Genomic DNA, 19354 nt, shown 5'->3' with positions numbered 1-19354 from the left:
GTCCTCGGACGCCCCCGTTCCACGCATCAGGTGCTGGGCTTCACACGCGGCGCGTGGCTCGTGATCCAGCGCCGGCCAGCCGCGTCATTCACCGGCTCTAATTCGCCGGCGCCCGGTCGATGGCGGCGGCGCACCGCTCGACACGCTTTGTCACCGTGGCAGCGCCAGTGTGCTCTGACAGTTACACGCTTTCGCAGCGGACACGAAATCAGATTAAGATCACGCACGCCCCGTTAAATTGGGTCGAGGGCCTCGGCCCCCAGTCCAAACATGCAGGTGTTTGTTGATTCAGTTGCAACAACGCTTAGTTGACTGGCCGTGAATTTACTGGATTATTTGAGATATCACGATGTGTTAATGTGGACTGAATCCTTCACTTCTGTCACTTCTTCGCCAATGGACTGCACCTGCAATCTGCCGAATGTGCGGTTTCTGCCTGATAGAAACCACAGACTGGCTAGTTAATGGCATTAAAACGCCCGAGAGGTGTTTGCTAGCGTTCCCGAGTGGCTGCTCATTCTGTACGCCTTGCCGGGGTGACGGCCGACACGCCCCGGACCGGATCGAATCGAATCGGATCGGATCGGATCGGATCGGATCGGATCGGTTCGGATCGGATCGGATCGGATCATACCGGACCGGTCAGGACTGGATCGGATCGGATCGGATCGGATCGGATCGGATCGGATCGGATCGGATCGGATCGGATCGGATCGGATCGGACCGGACCGGACCGGACCGGACCGGACCGGACCGAACCGGACCGGACCGGACCGGACCGGACCGGACCGGACCGGACCGGACCGGACCGGACCGGACCGGACCGGACCGGACCTAACCCGACCGGACCGGACCGGACCGGACCAGACCGGACCAGACCGGACCGGACCAGACCAGGCCAGGCCGTCGCCGCCACCACCGCCACCGCCGCCACCGCCACCGCCCCGACGGCCGGGCGCTGGTGGTCGCTGCCATGCATCGTGACGTTGCAGCGACTGGAGGGATGCCGACCCCCGGCCATAAATTACGCCTCGGAAGCGATGAACCGGCGGGCGACTCGCCGCTGAGCCTCTAAACACCGGCCGATGGGAGCTGGGAGCGCGGCGACGGCGCCTGCCGCCGCCGTCGCCGCCGCCGGCGTCCGTACAGACCGCGCGGCGCCCCGGGTGCCGTATTGGCCGATATTGGCCGCAGCCGCCCCGGGGGCCGCCGTCCAGCATGCAAATGTGGCGCCGGAAATGCATGGATGCACATAGGGAGCAGGCGCGGGCGGCGGCGTCCGCACGTGGGCGCCGCCCATTGTCCGGGTCGCGCCGCTCGACACGCCGGCGCTGTGTCGGCGCGTGCTGTCGTGAACGCTTCGCAAGTTCATCTGTCACGATTAGCCGCCTGCGCCGGGGAACGTGACGACCAGCGACGACTTTGGCAGTACGTGTCGGACTCTGCAGGGACTAAGCATTGCTGTCGAGCCGGGCGCGGGCGGCCCGCCGTCGTCGGACACTACCTGCGTGCGGCTGCCGCGCTCGCCGCCGAGCTGAGGTGGGGTGCGACAGCGGCGCGTCGGCCACGGGCTGATACCGTCGTCGGTGCGGTGGTGTGGGCCGCCGCGTCCACGGCCGACTGTCGTCCGGCGTCAGCGGGCTCGGCGCAGTCTGCGCTCCGGGCGGACCGCGACCGCGGCGACCGAGCGCCGCCGCCGGCTTCCGAGGCGGCAGCGGCGGCGGCGCTCGGTCGGGCGTGGCGGCGCGGTCCCAGCCCCGGGCGAGTCCCTGCTTAGCTGGAGCGGCGGCCGCGTGGCGGCGGTCGGCAGCGGCGACGTCCGTGCGCCAGTATTGAGCGCGACGCTGCCGGCCGGCCGGCGCTGGGAGGTGCCGAATGGAGACGTGCGCTTCGAGAGTGGACGGGAGAGAGCTGGAATCAGGCTGTTCATTGACACATTTCGGGGGGATAGAGCGAACCGGGTCCGCTCATCCGCCGGCACTTGACTGGGGACTGATGCCCGCTGGCCTTGAGCGGGAGTCGCTCCCGCTGTTCGAGTGGAACGTAATTGTACCGTTCGCTTGCCGGAGATGACAGCGGATGGAGATGACAGACCATCCGACCGGGGCCTGGTCTGTCGTAAAGCAACGATCGTGAGCATTTATGGACATCGCGATCCAGGTTTCTTCTGCATTATCGAGCAAACTGAGTGGGACCCCTCGCAGCTGGGCCATGATGGCTTCATCGTGTGGTGCTCCACGGCCTTTCGTTACGCTCCCTTTGGCTGATGTGTAGTTTTACATGTCGAGGTCCCAGGAAGCGTTGAGAGATGCCAGCTCTGTATGCCGTTTGATTGCGGCCTGCGCTCGGCGCCGCCCTCCGTTCTCTGAGCCGACCGGTGGCGTCGCCGGCATGGGCCGCCTCTGGGGGCTGCTAGTGGCCTCCAACCCGGTGGACGAGTGCACACGCCCGTCCCCCGCGCGCCTGGTCCGTCCCCGCACGTCTCATCAGCCTCCCCCCGCCCGCGCGCCTCGTCCGTCCCCTGTGCACCTCGTCCGTACTCGCGCGCCTCGTCCGTCCCCCGCGTGCCTCGTCCGTCCCCCGTGCACCTCGTCCGTACTCGCGTGCCTCGTCCGTCCCCCGCGCGCTTCGTCCGGCCCCCGCGAACCCCGTCCGTCCCCCGCGGGCCTCGTCCGTCCCCGGCGTGCCTCGTCCGTCCCCGGCGTGCCTCGTCCGTCCCCGGCGTGCCTCGTCCGTCCCTCGCGCCCTACCGCCGAGCGGCCGTGATCTCAGGCGTTCCCCTCCGCCAAACTGCCCTGATCTCAGACGTGCCCCTTCGCCAAGCTGCCCTGATCTCAGACATGCCCCTCTACCGAGCGGCCCTGATCTCAGACATGCCTCTCTACCGAGCGACCCTGATCTCAGACATGCCTCCCCACTGAGCCCGTCTCATCCCAGCCATGCCCCTCGGCCGGCGTCGGAGGCCAGGCACGTCTGGTACAACCCTGCCCCGGATGCCCCAGTCATGCCGAACGGTGTTTTTGCCTGAGTGAAATGAAATGGTCAGATCACCGGCCCCTGCATTACTGAAGTGCTGCGGGTAACTGCAGTAGCGTATATAATGACCCCTTCCACACTGATGTGTCACGGATGGAGTAAATAGTCGGAGTATTGACGTCTCCCGGCTTGAGAGTGTCTGCGTAACGTTTCGGCCAGTAAACGCTCCGGTGGCGGTAAGGTGTTCATGAGACGCTCCGGTCGCGGTAAGGTGGTCATGAGACGCTCCGGTGGCGGTAAGGTGTTCATGAGACGCTCCGGTCGCAGTAAGGTGGTCATGAGACGCTCCGGTCGCGGCAAGGTGTTCATGAGACGCTCCAGTGGCGGTAAGGTGTTCATGAGACGCTCCGGTGGCGGTAAGGTGTTCATGAGACGCTCTGGTGGCGGTAAGGTGTTCATGAGACGCTCCGGTGGCGGTAAGGTGTTCATGAGACGCTCCGGTCGCGGTAAGGTGGTCATGAGACGCTCCGGTGGCGGTAAGGTGTTCATGAGACGCTCCGGTCGCGGTAAGGTGGTCATGGGACGCTCCGGTCGCGTAAGGTGGTCATGAGACGCTTCAGTCGCGGTAAGGTGTTCATGAGACGCTCCGGTGGCGGTAAGGTGTTCATGAGACGCTCCGGTGGCGGTAAGGTGTTCATGAGACGCTCCGGTGGCGGTAGGGTGTTCATGAGACGCTCCGGTCGCGGTAAGGCGGTCATGAGACCTGGACAACGGCTGGATGGTGTCCGCTTTCAGGCTTACGCTGTACGCTTCACAGCCTGAATTTTATCTGTCGTTGCTGGAACTCGAATCGGGGTATTTTTAATGAGGCCAGCTTTACACACTGAGCTAACCGGGAAGAACACATTGCCAGTCCCGTGGGAATTCTAACGTGCGCCTGGCGTGTCGCCCCCTGCGACCCCTGTGCTGACGGCGCGGCTTTCGTTTGTCTCATGGATGTTTCGGAATTTTTGCAAGAGCTGGCAGCCGTTTATAGACATCGCTCGAGCCAGGGTGGTGCCCCCCCCCCCCCCCCCCCGGGGCTTACCGGTGGGTTTGTTAGCCAGTGCCATGCTGCTGCCTCCTTGATCTGTCTTCTAATTTTCCAGCGTTTCTGTCTGTCGATGATGGGCGTCTCATCGCATGCTGGCTGGTGATTGCCTTCTGGCAATGTGTCCTCTGCCACGCCAGACTTCAGCGAGCCAGACGCAGAGTCTCGCCCAGCATGATACCGCTTCTGTGCGGTTCCGCCCCAAAGATCTGCCCTCAAGCGTTCCGTAATACCCCAGCGGCATTACGGCACTGCCTCAGTTCCGGGGCCGGCACGGCGAGAGCCGAGGATCATGTGGGGGATCAGAGTTGCCGCCACCTGTCTCCCCGTTAACGGCGCGTCCCGCCGCCACCGGCCTCCGCCCCACGCCGCCGCCGGCACGCGGCCGGTGCCGGCTCTCCCACGCGGCTCCGGCCGGCCGCCGACCGTGGGCGGGGTGCCGGGGTGGCGAGACGAGCGCCGCGGCGGCCGCACCACGCCCTGAGCTCTCAGCCTTCAGCGGCCGTCACCGGGTGCCGGCACGCGGCCCCGGCGCCGCGGCGACCGCCGGGTGCAGCCACGCGTCCGCCTACCCGACGGCGGGCGGAGACAGCCAGCCAGTGTCGGACGGGAGGTCTCCAGCCGACAGACAGGATCGCTGGAATCAGGGCAGCTGCGCTAAACGACGGCGCGCTGGGAAATGTGCTTCATCCGTCAGATGGGCACAATGAAACAGTCGACCGTTGCAAATGGGCTTCGTCCTTCGGCTCCGGCTGATGCTGCTGAGCCAAATGGCCTCCAAGTCCCCGGCGATTCTCCGTATCCACTTAGCATCCGAGCAAATGGTTAAACAATGCATTCCGATAGCAGCTCAGTGCGTTATATAACTTGAGTTCTGTGAACTACCTGATTTATGATCTCAGTCTGCTATCACTTCGCTACTGTTGGTTCGCACTCAAGGCGAATATAAATCCGGGTCTGCAAGCAAACATCCGTTACGGTCTTAAGTCTATCATCGCTCATGTATTTGGAGCATACACTGCTACATTCTGCTGTCATGGAGTGAGCTCTGTCTGTGGGTTTCGCCGTTCGACTGAGTTGACTGTTTTCTGTGGCGTCGATCGATGTCTAGTCGCCGCTAACCACCACTCTAGAGGCTTTTTAGCGATCAAAAACACGCTGAGTGGCCCGAGAGATTCAAGATTGCTTTGTTGGGCACCGGCAGAGATCTTCACTGAATGCATGAAAAACGGCCGCTCCATCTGCCGAGGCGCGGTTTGTTGTGTCGGTGGCTCCGAGGATTCATCATCTGGCGAGCAGCCGCGCAGCCCGCTCGGGAGTCTGTTCTTTCCATCCATCACCGGGGCCAGAGCATCTGGCTGTATCCACCCGACCTTGGTATGCAAAGGCCTTTTTGTGCGCTGACTCGTCGGCACCGCGCCCTGCCGTCGGGTTCAGCTTTTGGACTCCTCTGGATTCCGAGGTGACGGCCAGGACTCCAGCTTACTGGCAATGCTGGCCTCCGCGAATGCCAAGATACTTCTTGCTTGGAATGGAAGTTAGTGAGAGTGTATAGTCATATTGCTATTCAAGCCAGCTGAGCCTGTCATATGATATATCTTCAATGGCAAGGGCGCCCCATACATTTTCCGGTTGCCGTGAGGCGTTGTCACGGAGGCCTTTGTTTCCCGGCGTTTTCCGTAAGTGTATTGCATCTCCTGTCAGCGCGACATGATGAGCAGTTACCTTTCAGACATATGCACAATCCACATACCAATCCACATGACGCGGATCTTTAAGCACCGTGCGTAAAGAAGCTCCCGACTCCCGGAAAGTATCTTCAAAGGCGCCCGTCTTTCTCCGCCTTTGGAGCGTTCTGAGAGACGCCAGTGCCTCTCAGAAGCATCCGCAGGTGGTCCGCTGCGTCTCCGTGGGGCGCCCGGTGTCCCGTGGCAGCGTCCAGGCCGTCCAGGCCCTCCACGCTCGCCGGCAGCGGCTGCAGGCACCGAGAAGTGCGGCGTCGCGGCCGAGTTGTTCCGGAGTGGTCGCCCCGGGCCGGTGGCTGCAGGGGCGTGCTGCCGCCGGCGCCGGCTGCGTGAGACAGCGGGCGGGACTCGTCGCCGGTCCGCGCCGCTCTGCCCGCTCTCCCCGGCGACCGTGAGGTGCGATCTGCCGCGCCCTGCGCCAGGTCAAGCCACTCATCGGGGTCGACAGAAGTTGTTTATGTACACCACCATTGGTTGGGTTTTCTTCAAGCCATTTCTTTTCTACATCTCGGGAATATGGTGTCACGTCCGGTGGTGATTTCAGCAATGGTCTTCAACATCGCAAAGTGCGTCGCAGTTTGTCCTCGTGTCAGCTTTGTAAATATTGTGTCTCATATCTACGTTCGCCATCGCACTGCGGGCATTATCACTGGAGTGAAAACCCTGGTCGTATCACGCATATCTGAAGCTCTGGAGAAACGCTGCCCACCATAAGCGTTTAACATGTGGCCATTTCTCCCTCAGACCGCCTCCGTGTGTGGGCTGTTATGACGTGGCGGTGCCTGGCTTGTGCCAACGCTGGACGTGTAGCGGACAGACGCTCGGCTGTGTGAAATACACGGGTCCGTCCTTCTCCTCCTCCTCCTCCGGCCTTTTATCATCAGCCCGATCGTTACCCGGCTTAGGTGCTCGTAAATTGCTCCGAAGCATGGGACACTAAACGTAGCGTAAAATCGGTCGTAAAGTGTGCCCGTAAAGGGGCGTGCCGACCGGGGCGTGCGTGGCGCCCCCGCCGCCCGGTCCGTGCTGGAGTGCGGACTCCCGCTGGGCAGCCGCCGGCGGCCGGTGTGAGGGGCGGCCGGCGGAGCGGAGGTGTGAGAGGCGGCCGGCGGCGCCCGGGGAGCCGGCCTGCCGCCGCCGGAGCCGCGGCCCCCGGCGCCGCCCGCCCAGCCGCGACGCTCGAGGCTCCGGCCGGACGTCCGGGTGGAGTCGGCTGGCCGCGGTGCCATGCTCAGCGGAATGATGACGGGTTCATCTTTCGCGGGCGCACGGCTTTCAGGAGTGTATGAAGGCGCCGGGGAGCAGCTGCGCCCGGGCGGAGCGAGCCCGGCTCGCGGTGCGACTTCTGTCTGGCGAGGAGCGCTGCACTGTCGGAGCCGGCTGTCGCCGGGCGCAGCCGCTCCCATCAGCGGTCCGCTCCCGTGGACGCCTGCATAGCGAAGGCTTCGGAAGGGACCGGGTGAATGACAACGGTCACCTGTGAACTGCCAAGCCTATGTGCCATTCATGGGCAGAAGCGTGCATAAGTTGTGTGCTGCCGTTTCCTTTATCTCATCCATCATTGCGCCTTGTGCGGATGTGATGAGGTTACATCCGAGTCCTCTCCGGTGCATATTAGTCAGGCTAAACAGGATGGCTTATTTGTCACTCCCCGTTCAGAGACTCGCTGTCGTGAATAAAAGGCGCATTGTGTCCCACCACAAAGGCGTATGTTGTTGCACTGTAGTAAGCCCAGTTCATTCACCGGAAAGGAGACGCCGTGCTACGGTGGGTCATGTCCGTCAGGATGCTATGTGTATCTGATATCTGCTGGTTCCATGGCTGCACGTTAAGCAGGGGATGCCGTCGCTGCGGACATTTGGGGATGACCGTGACGGCGTCCTCAGCTGTCATTGGTGCCACTGGCTGGGAGAGCGCCCCAAGCCCGGGCGGCGGCGGGTGCATCCTCAGCTGTCATTGGTGCCACTGGCTGGGAGAGCGCGCGGGTGCGTCCTCAGCTGTCATTGGTCCCTCTGGCTGGGAGAGCGCCCCAAGGCCGGGCGGCGGCGGGTGCGTCCTCAGCTGTCATTGGTGCCACTGCCTGGGAGAGCGTCCCAAGGCCGGACGGCGGCGGGTGCGTCCTCAGCTGTCGTTGGTCCCACTGGCTAGGAGAGCGCCCCGGGGCCGGGCGGCGGCGGGTGCGTCCTCAGCTGTCAGTGGTCCCACTGACTGGGGGAGCGCCTAAGGGCCGGGCGGCGGCGGGGTGCGTCCTCTCGCTGGCCGTGCGTCGCGAACGCCGGCGTTGTCGCCGGCGGGCGGGCTTATCCATCTCGGACCCGACCGACCGCAGACCCGGCCGACCGCACACAGCCAGACGCTAGACGCAGGCCTGCTGCATCGACCGCCAGAGGTGGCGAGCCGGCGAGGCCGGAGGTCAGGCAGTATCAGCAACCTCGATCGCAGACCTGCTGATCAGAGTGCGTCAGAGCGCCAAGCCCCAGCAATGCTCGCCGCCTGGGAGCCTGGCGAGCCAGGGGAACGGGCCGTCGGATCGGAAGGCTCCCGCTGGAGAGGGAGCCTTGGACGTCCACCGCCGGAGCCGCTGGACCCAGACCCTGCCGCGTGGAGCGGGCAGGAGAGCAGGTATCGCTGTTGTCAGCTTTCATGGACCGTCCCGCATGAAGTCAGTGGGGACCGGCGGCAGCAGCCGGCGCAGAAGCGGCCTCGACCGTGGAGGCTTCGACTGGGCGTCACCGACGCGCTCTCGCACCGCGGGGAATCTGCCGCAGAGCAGAATTGGACCTCGTTTGCCTCTGCTTCGACAGGCCGTAATGGTCGCGGTGATCGTTGATGGTCGTTACCTGCCGGCCTGTGGCAGTGCGCGGCGGCGAACTGAATGCGACTGACTGATCCTGGGGACGACCGAGCGCAATTGGTGGAGCGTTCGTGCGCGGCCGTGCGCGGACACTCACGGGTTGGAACATGGCCGCCGGCGCGGTGCCCTGTCGTCCCTTGTGACAGGGAATACGCAATATTGTTTCACCAGATGACTGAGGGGTGTTGGCCTTGTCGGTAACGCCCATCACTTGCTATTGCTAAGAAGGTGGAGGCTTTCTTGTGGTCGGAACAGGACCGACGACATCTCGGTCGGCCAGGGGGAAGAGACGTGTATACCGCGATTCTGTCAATCGTCACCCCTTCCTTGAAGTTGGCCTCATGCTGAACACGCGAACACTCCATGGAGGAAGTCGAGCGTCCGGTGCGGCCCACAGTCGTGTGCGGGCCGCCGCTGCCGCTGTCGTGTCCGGGCCGGTCGGCAGGGCCGGCCCGGCTCATCGGCGGTATGGCCATCCGCGGCCCCAATCGTCGTGAGTGATGCTGCCGCTGTCGCCGCGGATCGCGGCCGCGGCCCGGCCCCCGCGGTATCGGTGTGCCGCCGATGTCAGGCCGCGGCGACCCGGGACCGTCAGTGTGCCGCCGATGTCAGGCCGCGGCGGCCCGGGACCGTCAGTATGCCGCCGATGTCAGGCCGCGGCGAGTCGGGACCGTCAATGTGCCGCCGATGTCAGGCCGCGGCGGGTCGGAACCGTCAGTGTGCCGCCGATGTCAGGCCGCGGCGGTCCGGGACCGTTAGTATGCCGGCGATGTCAGACTGTGGCGACCCGGGACCATCAGTGTGCCGCCGATGTCAGGCCGCGGCGGCCCGGGACCGTCAGTATGCCGCCGATGTCAGGCCTCGGCGGCCCGGGCCGTCAGTATGCCGCCGATGTCAGACTGTGGCGGCCCGGAACCACCTCCAGAAAACGCCGAAGATGCGGCTTGTCTGGCGCCGGCCGGCGCCCCGCACATGCTGACGAACATTTTTCGAACGGTCTGATCTGCTTCTCTGCTGATCTCCTGCAGCCGTTTTGAACTTTTTAAAACGCATCCTCTTCACTGAAACACTAAACTGCACAAAGCGGGTGAAACAGGGCCCAAGCGAGGTTCATAACGCATTACCACGATGCCCACTTTGTCCCCGTGGATCAGCTTTTTCGTGTTCATCTTCGCTCGACTCGTCCACATAAGCCACCTCTTTGTGCGGACTCACGGCACGCTAACGTCATGCTCATCCGATGTCTCTTTGATTAACCATTCAGTGGATGGACGTTACTCAGCGCCCTCTAGACATGAGAGTACTTTCCATTTCGGGCGGGAATTCTTCAGACTTGCAGCGTGATTTGATTTGCCTGACCCGATGCCTTTTCGTGTTTGGTTATTCAAATCATTTCAACGCGGAAGGCTACCACGTTTTCATTGCATTTTAAAATTGTGTCATTCGTCTTGATTTGTCTGTGCAGAGATCTACATATATGTAACAAGTTGACGAGCTTAGCTCTCGTAAAGAGAGAACTATCTTTGTTTGTAATCCCAGGCTAGTAGGGCTGTAAGATTTCAGGCACGAGAGAACAGTGTGAAGATGTCATTGGTTACGGCGCGAACCAAAGCTGACAGCGCTGTCTGTTCCGTAGGAAGTGTTCTCGACTCATAGGTGTGGCTCTCTTCGCAGACCCAGAAGCTGTGTGTCTTACATTCACTTGCATTCTCTAAGCCAGTGAAGACAAAGCCATCGCGCGCGCCAGCTTGGAGCTGCAGACGCGGCGGCGTGGCCGCGGTGTTTGAGCCCCGGCTCTGGCCGCCCCTGTAGCCGTGCGGCTCAGCCGACACCAGCCGACACCGGCCGACGCCGGCTGACACCGGCCGACACCAGCCGACACCGGCCGACACCGACCGACACCAGACGACACCGGCCGACACCGGTCGACACCAGTCGACACCAGCCGACACCGGCCGACGCCGACTGACACCGGCCGACACCGGCCGACACCGGCCGACACCGATCGACACCAGATGACACCGGCCGACACCGGTCGACACCAGCCGACACCAGCCGACACCGGCCGGCCGTCTGTCGGCCCTGACGTGTCAGCACTCAGAGGGGTGTCCTAAACCCGCCGATGGGCGGTGCCGCCCACTCGCCGCCTCTTCGTGGCTCGTGCTCGATTGTAGATGGGCTGGCGTGATCTTGTTAGGGCTATATTCTGGCCGACACTTTCGTTTTAAACGCGCCTTTTATTTCCCTTAGAAGTTTTGTCCGTGGGAGCTGTGACGCAACGGGGAAAGGTCATGCATATACAATCGAGCACTATTTTTGGCATCCGTTGATTATTCCGCAGTGTATTGGAAACACCCGAGTGGTTAGCAAAGAAAGGCCCGTTCACGTGCCCCTGGAGTGCGCAGCACGTACCGTCTCACCGCTGCCCTCATCGGAGGCGCCATAGGACGCCCCCTCACCGCGCTCATGACGCTACAACGACAGCGCCCGTCTCACCGCTGCCCTCAGGAGTGCGCATAACGACGCGCCCGTCTCCTCAGTGCCTCACCGCTGCCTCATGGAGTGCGCCACGACAGCCCCGGCGCCCCGAGTCTCACCGATGCCCTCATGGAGTGCGCCACAGCGGCGGGACCCGTCTCACACCGAGGCACTCATGAGGTGCGCCACAGCGGCCGGCGCCCGTCTCAACCGCTGCCCTCATGGAGTGCGCTACAGCGACGGCGCCCGTCTCACCGCTGCCCTCATGGAGTGCGCCACAGCGACGGCGCCCGTCTCACCGCTGCCCTCATGGAGTGCGCCACAGCGGCGGCGCCCGTCTCACCGCTGCCCTCATGGAGTGTGCCACAGCGGCGGCGCCCGTCTCATCGCTGCCGTCATGGAGTGCGCCACAGCGGCGGCGGGCTCTCTGATCTGAAGCACACAACCTCACATGGTTCAGCGCCTGCTTCATGCTTGCCGGCAGATCGGAGACGGTCTGTGCTTGCCACTTGTGGTGGTTTGCGTGATAGGGCGTGACTCCGCACTCGCCCGCCGTCCGCTGTTGAGCTGTATCGTTATCACATGGAGGACTGTTCCTGTCGCATGGAGGGCTGTCCCTGTCGCATGGAGGACTGCCCCTGTCGCATGGAGGACCTGTCCCTGTCACATGGAGGACTGTCCTTGTCGCATGGAGGGCTGTCCCTGTCCCGTGGAGGACTGCAGGCTGGGTCGCGGGTCCACGTGCGACGGTCGCCGTGTGGCATCCTCGGCCTCAGTCCACGGTTGTGGGCAGAGGCTCGCCACCGTCTGCTCAGAGGCGGGACGCGCTCGGCCCTGTCCTCAGGAGGTCTGATGCGGATCGTGAACGGAGCGGCGGATTTGGCGGCGGTGCGTTTATGCCAGCTGCCACGCAGTCTCGCTGTCTGCTGGCATTCGGGGAACGGCCCAAGTTCACAACCTTCGAAGGCAACGGCTGGGGATCATGATGTGGTCGTTTAAAGTTCGAAATTTCTTCGTCGAGTCCGCGTCTTGCTGACGTTTCTGGCCGGATCGTTCGTGATGGCCGGCCGTATTTCACCAACCATTGATTTCTGTCGGGAGAAAAGAAAACTGGTAACGGTGGGCGAATGGAACTGATCAGGAACCCTTGGTCTGCTCAGGCGAATGCGATGAGGTTCTTCAGACATGGGTGTTACGATTAATCTATCACGCGGTGTTTTTTCATCAGTATTGATGTTTGTTATAACTCAGTATAGATTTTCTCCCTTGACCTGGGTAGAGCTAGATTCAGTTTGCATGTGCTTCAGCTGATTCGTCTCAGTCGGAATATGACGGATGATAAGCATACTCTCAGTTTTGACGAGATCTATTCATGAGCCAAGTTTCAACCAGGTTGTAAGAAATTGCGAACGAGGCATTGCGACATTCAATCATAGACAGGTTACGTCCAAACACACCAACATTTTTTTTTCACCTCGCGTCGGTGACATAACCACGACCAAAGAAATGCGGAGTCCCACATGGCCTCGAGACGGGCTTCTCCGTGCTGGTGACAAACGTGTCCCTGCAGGTCGGCATGGCATTTGGCCTCTGGACGGACGGGGACGAACGGTCGCGCTGGGACCGAGCCAGGCGGTCGCCGTCCGACCTACGGGAACTGGAGATTAAGTGTGTCCTCTTTGTGCAGTGAAGCTCATTGCTTGCCAGCCCTGCGAGAGTTACAGCCCCATTTCATGTTGGGGTTTACGGTGGCGTGGCCCATCCGCGATAGACGGCGCGCAACCGCGGCGCACGCCGGTGGCCAGCTTCTGCGATGATGTCGAGTGCCAGGGGACCAGGCTAGCCGGCGGGGCTCATACTGACTGGTACACGCATCTGCCCTGCCAACTCATGACAAAATGAAAATACATGCGGAAATTTGGGTTGCTAAATCATGTTCTTGTTCCGAATACACGGAATCAACTCATATACCGAAAAGGATACTGAATCATGTTCCGTGTTCTTGGAATACGGAGCCAACTGGGATGTGAGCACTAAGTTCACATCGCGGAGTGGGTCAGACGAGAACGCCAAGGCTGACAGACGGTCACGTATTACTGCACAGCTGTCGCTTGTGCTGCCGCCGGCAGGGACAGGTGCTTTATATGTGCTATGGTCTGAGGGCGCTATTAATAACAAAAGTGCTGCCGGGTATACCGTCTCCACGTACTTAGCCTGAATGCGTCGCTCTAAACGGCTTCCACGTATTGTGGCGCTGCGTGTTTTTCCTCCGAACGTCCGAGTTTTATAATATCTGGGAAGTTAAGGCAGCAAAGTGCCGCCAGGGTAGGCCTTTCATTCTGACAAAAGGCGTCTGCAATTAGCTATATGTCGCGAGGAATATTACGATTTTAGGTGTCGTGCACGTTCCACGATGAGGGATCTTGCGTTTGGCTGCGGTGGCACACGTAGTCGTGGAAATTTCACGCTTGAATGCTGCAACAATTGTGGGATCCAGTAATTCGTGTATGGAGCTGGCGATAATGACAAGTTCCATACATGACTGAAAACGCCTTTTCTCAAACCTCATCAGACGATTTCGGGACAGCTTGGTAAGTACCGAGAACAGTTGTACGCTCCGAGAGAACTCAGCAGCTTCGTGTCCGTGTTCGGCCGCCGCAACACGCTGCTGCCCGGCGGAAATGCCCTGGCCACCGAGGGTCGGCTGGAGTGTGTGTGTGTGTGGGGGGGGGAGGGTTCATTACTTTGTGCCGAGGTCGAGTCTCGAGTGACAAGACACGAGTTCTTGTCGCGCTTGATTTATAATGACTGGCCAGCGCGACCACTGGTGTAAGGCGTCGGTCTGCATTGTCAAGATCACTCACGAGACGCTCTGGCGGACTGGCAAGCGGGCAGCCCCCAAGCAATCAACAACAACAGCGGAGTGTCGATGTCACCCGCCTTGGCGCGGCGCGGCCCCACGGCTTCTATCCCCGTGTCTATAGAAGCCCCTGAATGGTCGCGCATGACCGCGCATCTGCGGAGATCCATTGATATGCAACTGCTCGGGAAGTTGTGGCCACGCGTTTCCCTTAAATTTGGGTTGAATTTTTCAGCACATCACACACGTGGGACGTCTAACCTGACTGCTGGATGGGCCTCAGCTCAACTCGTGGCCTATAGCTAGCCCTCATATGCAGACCCAGCGACTCGTTTCACCTCGACCTCGGGCGGCGAGGATTGTCAGCATCGGCGTCAGCACACGTCTGTCAGACAGCTCAGCGTCAGTCAGCGCACGTCTGTCAGGCAGCTCAGCGTCAGTCAGCACACGTCTGTCAGGCAGCTCAGCGTCAGTCAGCGCACGTCTGTCAGACAGCTCAGCGTCAGTCAGCGCACGTCTGTCAGGCAGCTCAGCGTCAGTCAGCGCACGTCTGTCAGGCAGCTCAGCGTCAGTCAGCGCACGTCTGTCAGGCAGCTCAGCGTCAGTCAGCGCCGTCTGCGTCAGCTCATGGCTCGCGAAGCCCGCCAGCTCTAACGCGATCACTGCAGTTGTGCGCAGCGTGAGAGCCGTTTCTTCAGTCGAAGCCGCCAACAGTCCCATCGTCCGCCTTTTCTTGGCTTCGATTGACGCCGAGTTCGAGCTGTCAGCTACAGCCTCTCCTCTGTTTGCGTGGAATCAAACGGTCAAACAGAGATGCTAGCCCTGGCCTCTTGAAAAAGATTGGACTCTGGTCTCCAAGATCCAGTTATTCCATTATTAATATATTACATACCAACAGCTTATTCCACCTGCGCACAGGCGGTGAGAAATTGGTAGTTGTGTGCCCTTCACTGCTCACTGAAGCACTGTTCGTCCAAGTACGGTCGGCCTGTGTCATCACATCTTTAGGCGGTTTTTACGCCTACCGATTTGCTGACAGAAGCATGTGGGGGTAACTTGCCTTAATTTTGACGTGTCGAAGTGTCCAGGGTTGTGTATCCTGCGCAAACAAAGCTTGGAACTCAGGGTATCACCAATGGTTCCGTTCCATGTTCGTTATTGTACCGTACTACGTAGCGACACTTCGTTCCCCATCAAATTCTCGGCATGACGAGTTTTGGAAACTTGCGAGGGACTTACGTCTCTTATATGGATGCCAATTATCTAGTGTCATTTTCCAGTGACTTTATTATGTGCACTTCTAATAAGTCGTAAGGGACCATCGTAATAACTTCGTCAAGCGTACGGAAAGACTATGGATTTGTAAACACACTAGACCGGGAGGGATTCAGTACCACCTGCATTGACCAACAGTGAACCACAACCCCTGTGGCTCATGTTGATCACTCTCCGCCAAAGTCAGTCATTCTGCGGCCGCTTACCTGCGTTTGGAACAGCCACGCTATATTCACCTCTCCCCGTACGGAGGAGCCATGCAGGCGGTGCTGGCGCTCTGAACGGATGACTCCGCAGCCGGACGCCCCTCGGGCGCTGCCGTCCGCTAGCGATCGGGGTGGGACGGAGAGGGGGGAGGGGGAAGCCTCTGTTGACACGTGTCCGGCGCCGGTGTTGACGTTGCGTCGGTGCCGTCCCACTCATCGGATGCCGTGGGGTGGTGCGGCCCCCCGCCATGACGCCAATCAGCACCGCCGGCTGCCGCAGTCGGAGCGTATCCGCCGGCAGTCCCCGTTTGGACACGGAACGACGTCCGGTGCGGCGGCAGACCCGGACCGGCAGACCCGGACCGGCAGACCCGGACCGGCAGACAAGCAGGCACGGCCCCATCAAGCAGCAAGCGATGCCGCTCGGTTGCTGCTTGTTGAGGAACGAAGTAATCAATTTGTTAGTGTGCTCCACATGTTTCTCATCCTTTCTCCTGTAACGGGCCCTCAGGCAATTCATTACTCTTCATTACTTTTCAATTGGGTATGCTCCGACGATATCGGCAGCAATCATTGCTAATGGTTATGCTTCTGAACGGCCATTGGATTCCGGCAGCGTTTGGATGTACCACGCAGACGGGGCTCTCGTTTGCTCAGGGTCAACACAAGGGCCCTGGCGGCCTTACCTGACTTGCAGCGCACGGTTTCGCTTCAATCGTTGGCATTGGCGGGATAAAGTCGTCAGCCTGCAGCCTGAAGTTTCGAGGCGGGCGCCTGTGGAGAATTGGCAAGCCGAGCATTGTGCAAACAAGTCGGCCAATGAATGCCGGAGAGTTGGTAGGCGGCGGGCCGGCGTATGGATCTCGCATTTCCAATGCGTGATGCACCACGATGGCTGGATATGCGTAGGGTAAACTTTCTGAGCAGGTAGCATATTCGTCTGCGAGCTGTTGCAGTGGACGCCCGGAGAGTTGGGAGAACAGGAGATGGCCACGACGCTTACACGGCTTGGACTGGCATACGGCGTGCGCGGTGTTGCACTGCGCTTGTGCTTTGCACGAAGCCGGTGCACGTGCCAGTGGCGTTCTAAGCGATGACTGGATCCAACTGTTTGCTTTAGTGGAGTCTTGGAACATGCCTCATAGCTGTAACTACCCATTTCAGCCGTGCTTTCGGAACCAGAATGGCACTTGCTCATACTTGTGGGAACATGTCACGGGCAGGGAGGTCAAGGCCATTGGCTATTTGGAGAAACACGGGGCCCAAGGAGGACACTGAATGGCACCAACAGGATTGGGGAGATGTCCAATGAGGTGTTGGTTTCTTCGACCATTGACTGCACGCATAACGACGACGATAAGATAAGGAAGCCACAATTTTTGACAATAGGTGCGTTTTTAAACAGAAACGCGAAATGGTCGATCACACCAAAGTATTTGAGTAGCGAAGACAGCAGAGAAGAGTAATGTTCTGGTTGTAAACGACCACTGGGATGCGATCTGAACTGGTGAGGCGGGTAGTGTTCCAGGGGAGCGGCAACGGAAGCCGTTCTAGCGGATAACTAGATGGTCTCGCATGTAAAAATCGAGTCGGCGGTGAACTCAGGCTGGGCAGGCACTGTGGAAGTGGCCCAACATAAGGGGAAATGCACGACCTGCCTGGTTTGCGGGTGGGCTGGGCCGTAGAGTGTCCTCACGAAGCAGGTTGTTCGTGTGGGGAATGGGAGCGCTGTGCAGGATGGTGGGACCAGTGACATCGAACTAGAATGTCACCACCTGAATACAGATTCCGAGAGAACCACCGTCTCTCAAAGTGTTTATACCGGGGAAAGGGAACTTTGGGATTGAAGTGTCGAAGGTATAAGTTCAAAAACGTTTGTACTTGCACTTTGTTAGCCTGCGGGGAATTCGGAGGACCACGCCGTACCGTGACTTCACGGGCACGGGTCGATCCTGGTAACGTAAGGTCGTCGGGCTCAGCGAGGGTCACCTCGGCAGTAGCGCTGCGCAGGTCGTTCCGACGTCACCGACGTGACGGGGGGACGGTGGTGCGGCGCGCTCTCTCAGACCTGCCGCCGCGTCACCCCTGATGTCCTGCCGAATGGCAGGCTTGGCACGCTTATCGAAGGTGGGCATTCTGAGGTCGCGCCGTCGCCTGCAAGTCTGCGTCGATTCACCATCAGCCGCAACTTGTCTTCAGAGTTGGGCGCGCGGAATGGATGAAAACCTTCTCATTTCAGGGAGCATGAAGTCCAAATAGGCAAGTGAAAGTCATTTAAGGCGCTCAATGATCAGCTGCCCGTGCGTGCGAGAACACGGCACTCCAACCAGCACAAGCCGGCGGCGCACGAAGATACTGTACGTGCGAGAGCACGGCACTCCAACCAGCACAAGCCGGCGGCGCACGAAGATACTGTACGTGCGAGAACACGGCACTCCAACCAGCACAAGCCGGCGGCGCACGAAGATACTGTACGTGCGAGAACACGGCACTCCAACCAGCACAAGCCGGCGGCGCACGAAGATACTATATGTTAGCTCCATGCAGTCGGCGTGCATACATGATGCAATTGGCAGAGTGACTGCAGCTGAGCAGGACGGACGGAACGCCTGAGAAAGGTCAGCTCAACGATTCAAAACATAAGTCTTTGGCTCATTTAAAAATGAAATGCATGCCTGCAACCGACCAGGTCGCATCGTCGAAGTGGTGTTTTCATGTCGGCAGAGCGTCGCGACCTCTCCGCGACAGACCTTTTTGGAGGCGCGGCGCTCCGCTTCCTGCGGCACTCGCCCCAGCTGTTGACTTCAGCTCCTGACACGATTATTTTTCGAGCGGCAATCAGTGCCCCATTGATGGCCATTACGAGGCTGCGCTCCGCCGCGGGGCTTCATATGGAGGCAAAGACGTCTTGGCTGAAAGAGCTGCCATGAGAGGCCCGGGCTGTGCGTCGGTCTATTGCCTGTCCGCTGAGTGGTCGGCATCCCGGACCCGGCTGGGCTGGTAGCGAGACCGCGTGATCGGTTGAAGGCTCGGGCACGCCGCGCCACGTCCGGGACCGCGATGTGGCGACCCTGCCAGGGACTGAGACAGGCAGCCTGGGTGGCAGTCACACGGCCTCTGTCGGAGGACCGAGAGGACGGACAGCCCGGGTGGCAGTCACACGGCCTCTGTCGGAGGACCGAGAGGACGGACAGCCCGGGTGGCAGTCACACGGCCTCTGTCGGAGGACCGAGAGGACGGACAGCCCGGGTGGCAGTCACACGGCCTCTGTCGGAGGACCGAGAGGACGGACAGCCCGGGTGGCAGTCACACGGCCTCTGTCGGAGGACCGAGAGGACGGACAGCCCGGGTGGCAGTCACACGCCTCTGTCGGAGGACCGAGAGGACGGACAGCCGGTGGGCAGTCACACGGCCTCTGTGGAGGACCCAAGGGACGGACAGCCCGGGTGAAGTCCCTCTGTCGGGACTGAGGGGGACAGACAGCCCAGCTGGCTGTCACACGACCTCTGCCGGGGACCCCGCGGCCGGGCGAGGTCGCGGTGCTGAGGTCAGCGGTGTTTGGCCCGGCCGATGCAGCCACCTGGCCGCGGCGGGAGGGCAGCCGGCTTTGGCGCAACATACGGCACCGACTTGTCTGACTAACGGCTTACGCTTGCTGCAACGACGTAATGCATGTTAAGCAGCAGCGGGCGTCCGAGGACATATTTCACATTTGCACGCGTGTAAGTGCCCGATGGAAGCGACACGTTTGAATTTGAGCTCACATGTCTCTCTCTCTCTCTCTCTCTCGTCCTCTACTCGTCTCTCTCTCTCTCTCTCTCATCTCATCTCTCTCCTCTCCTCCTCATCTCTCCTTCTCCTCTCTCTCTC

General features: G+C 60.6%; 1 protein-coding gene across 1 annotated transcript in view; it reads left to right on the top strand.

Moving 5' to 3' along the window:
• Positions 1-19354, top strand: part of LOC119103044 (midasin-like) — a gene marked incomplete at its 3' end in the record, with an annotated part of 116680 nt that overhangs the window by 49224 nt on the left and 48102 nt on the right.

Source organism: Pollicipes pollicipes, unplaced genomic scaffold, assembly GCF_011947565.3.
Source record: "Pollicipes pollicipes isolate AB1234 unplaced genomic scaffold, Ppol_2.1 Scaffold_5724;HRSCAF=6776_pilon_pilon_pilon, whole genome shotgun sequence".
NCBI lineage: Eukaryota > Metazoa > Arthropoda > Thecostraca > Pollicipedomorpha > Pollicipedidae > Pollicipes > Pollicipes pollicipes.
Note: the sequence above shows the minus strand (reverse complement) of the source record. Positions and strands in the feature narration are given on the sequence as shown.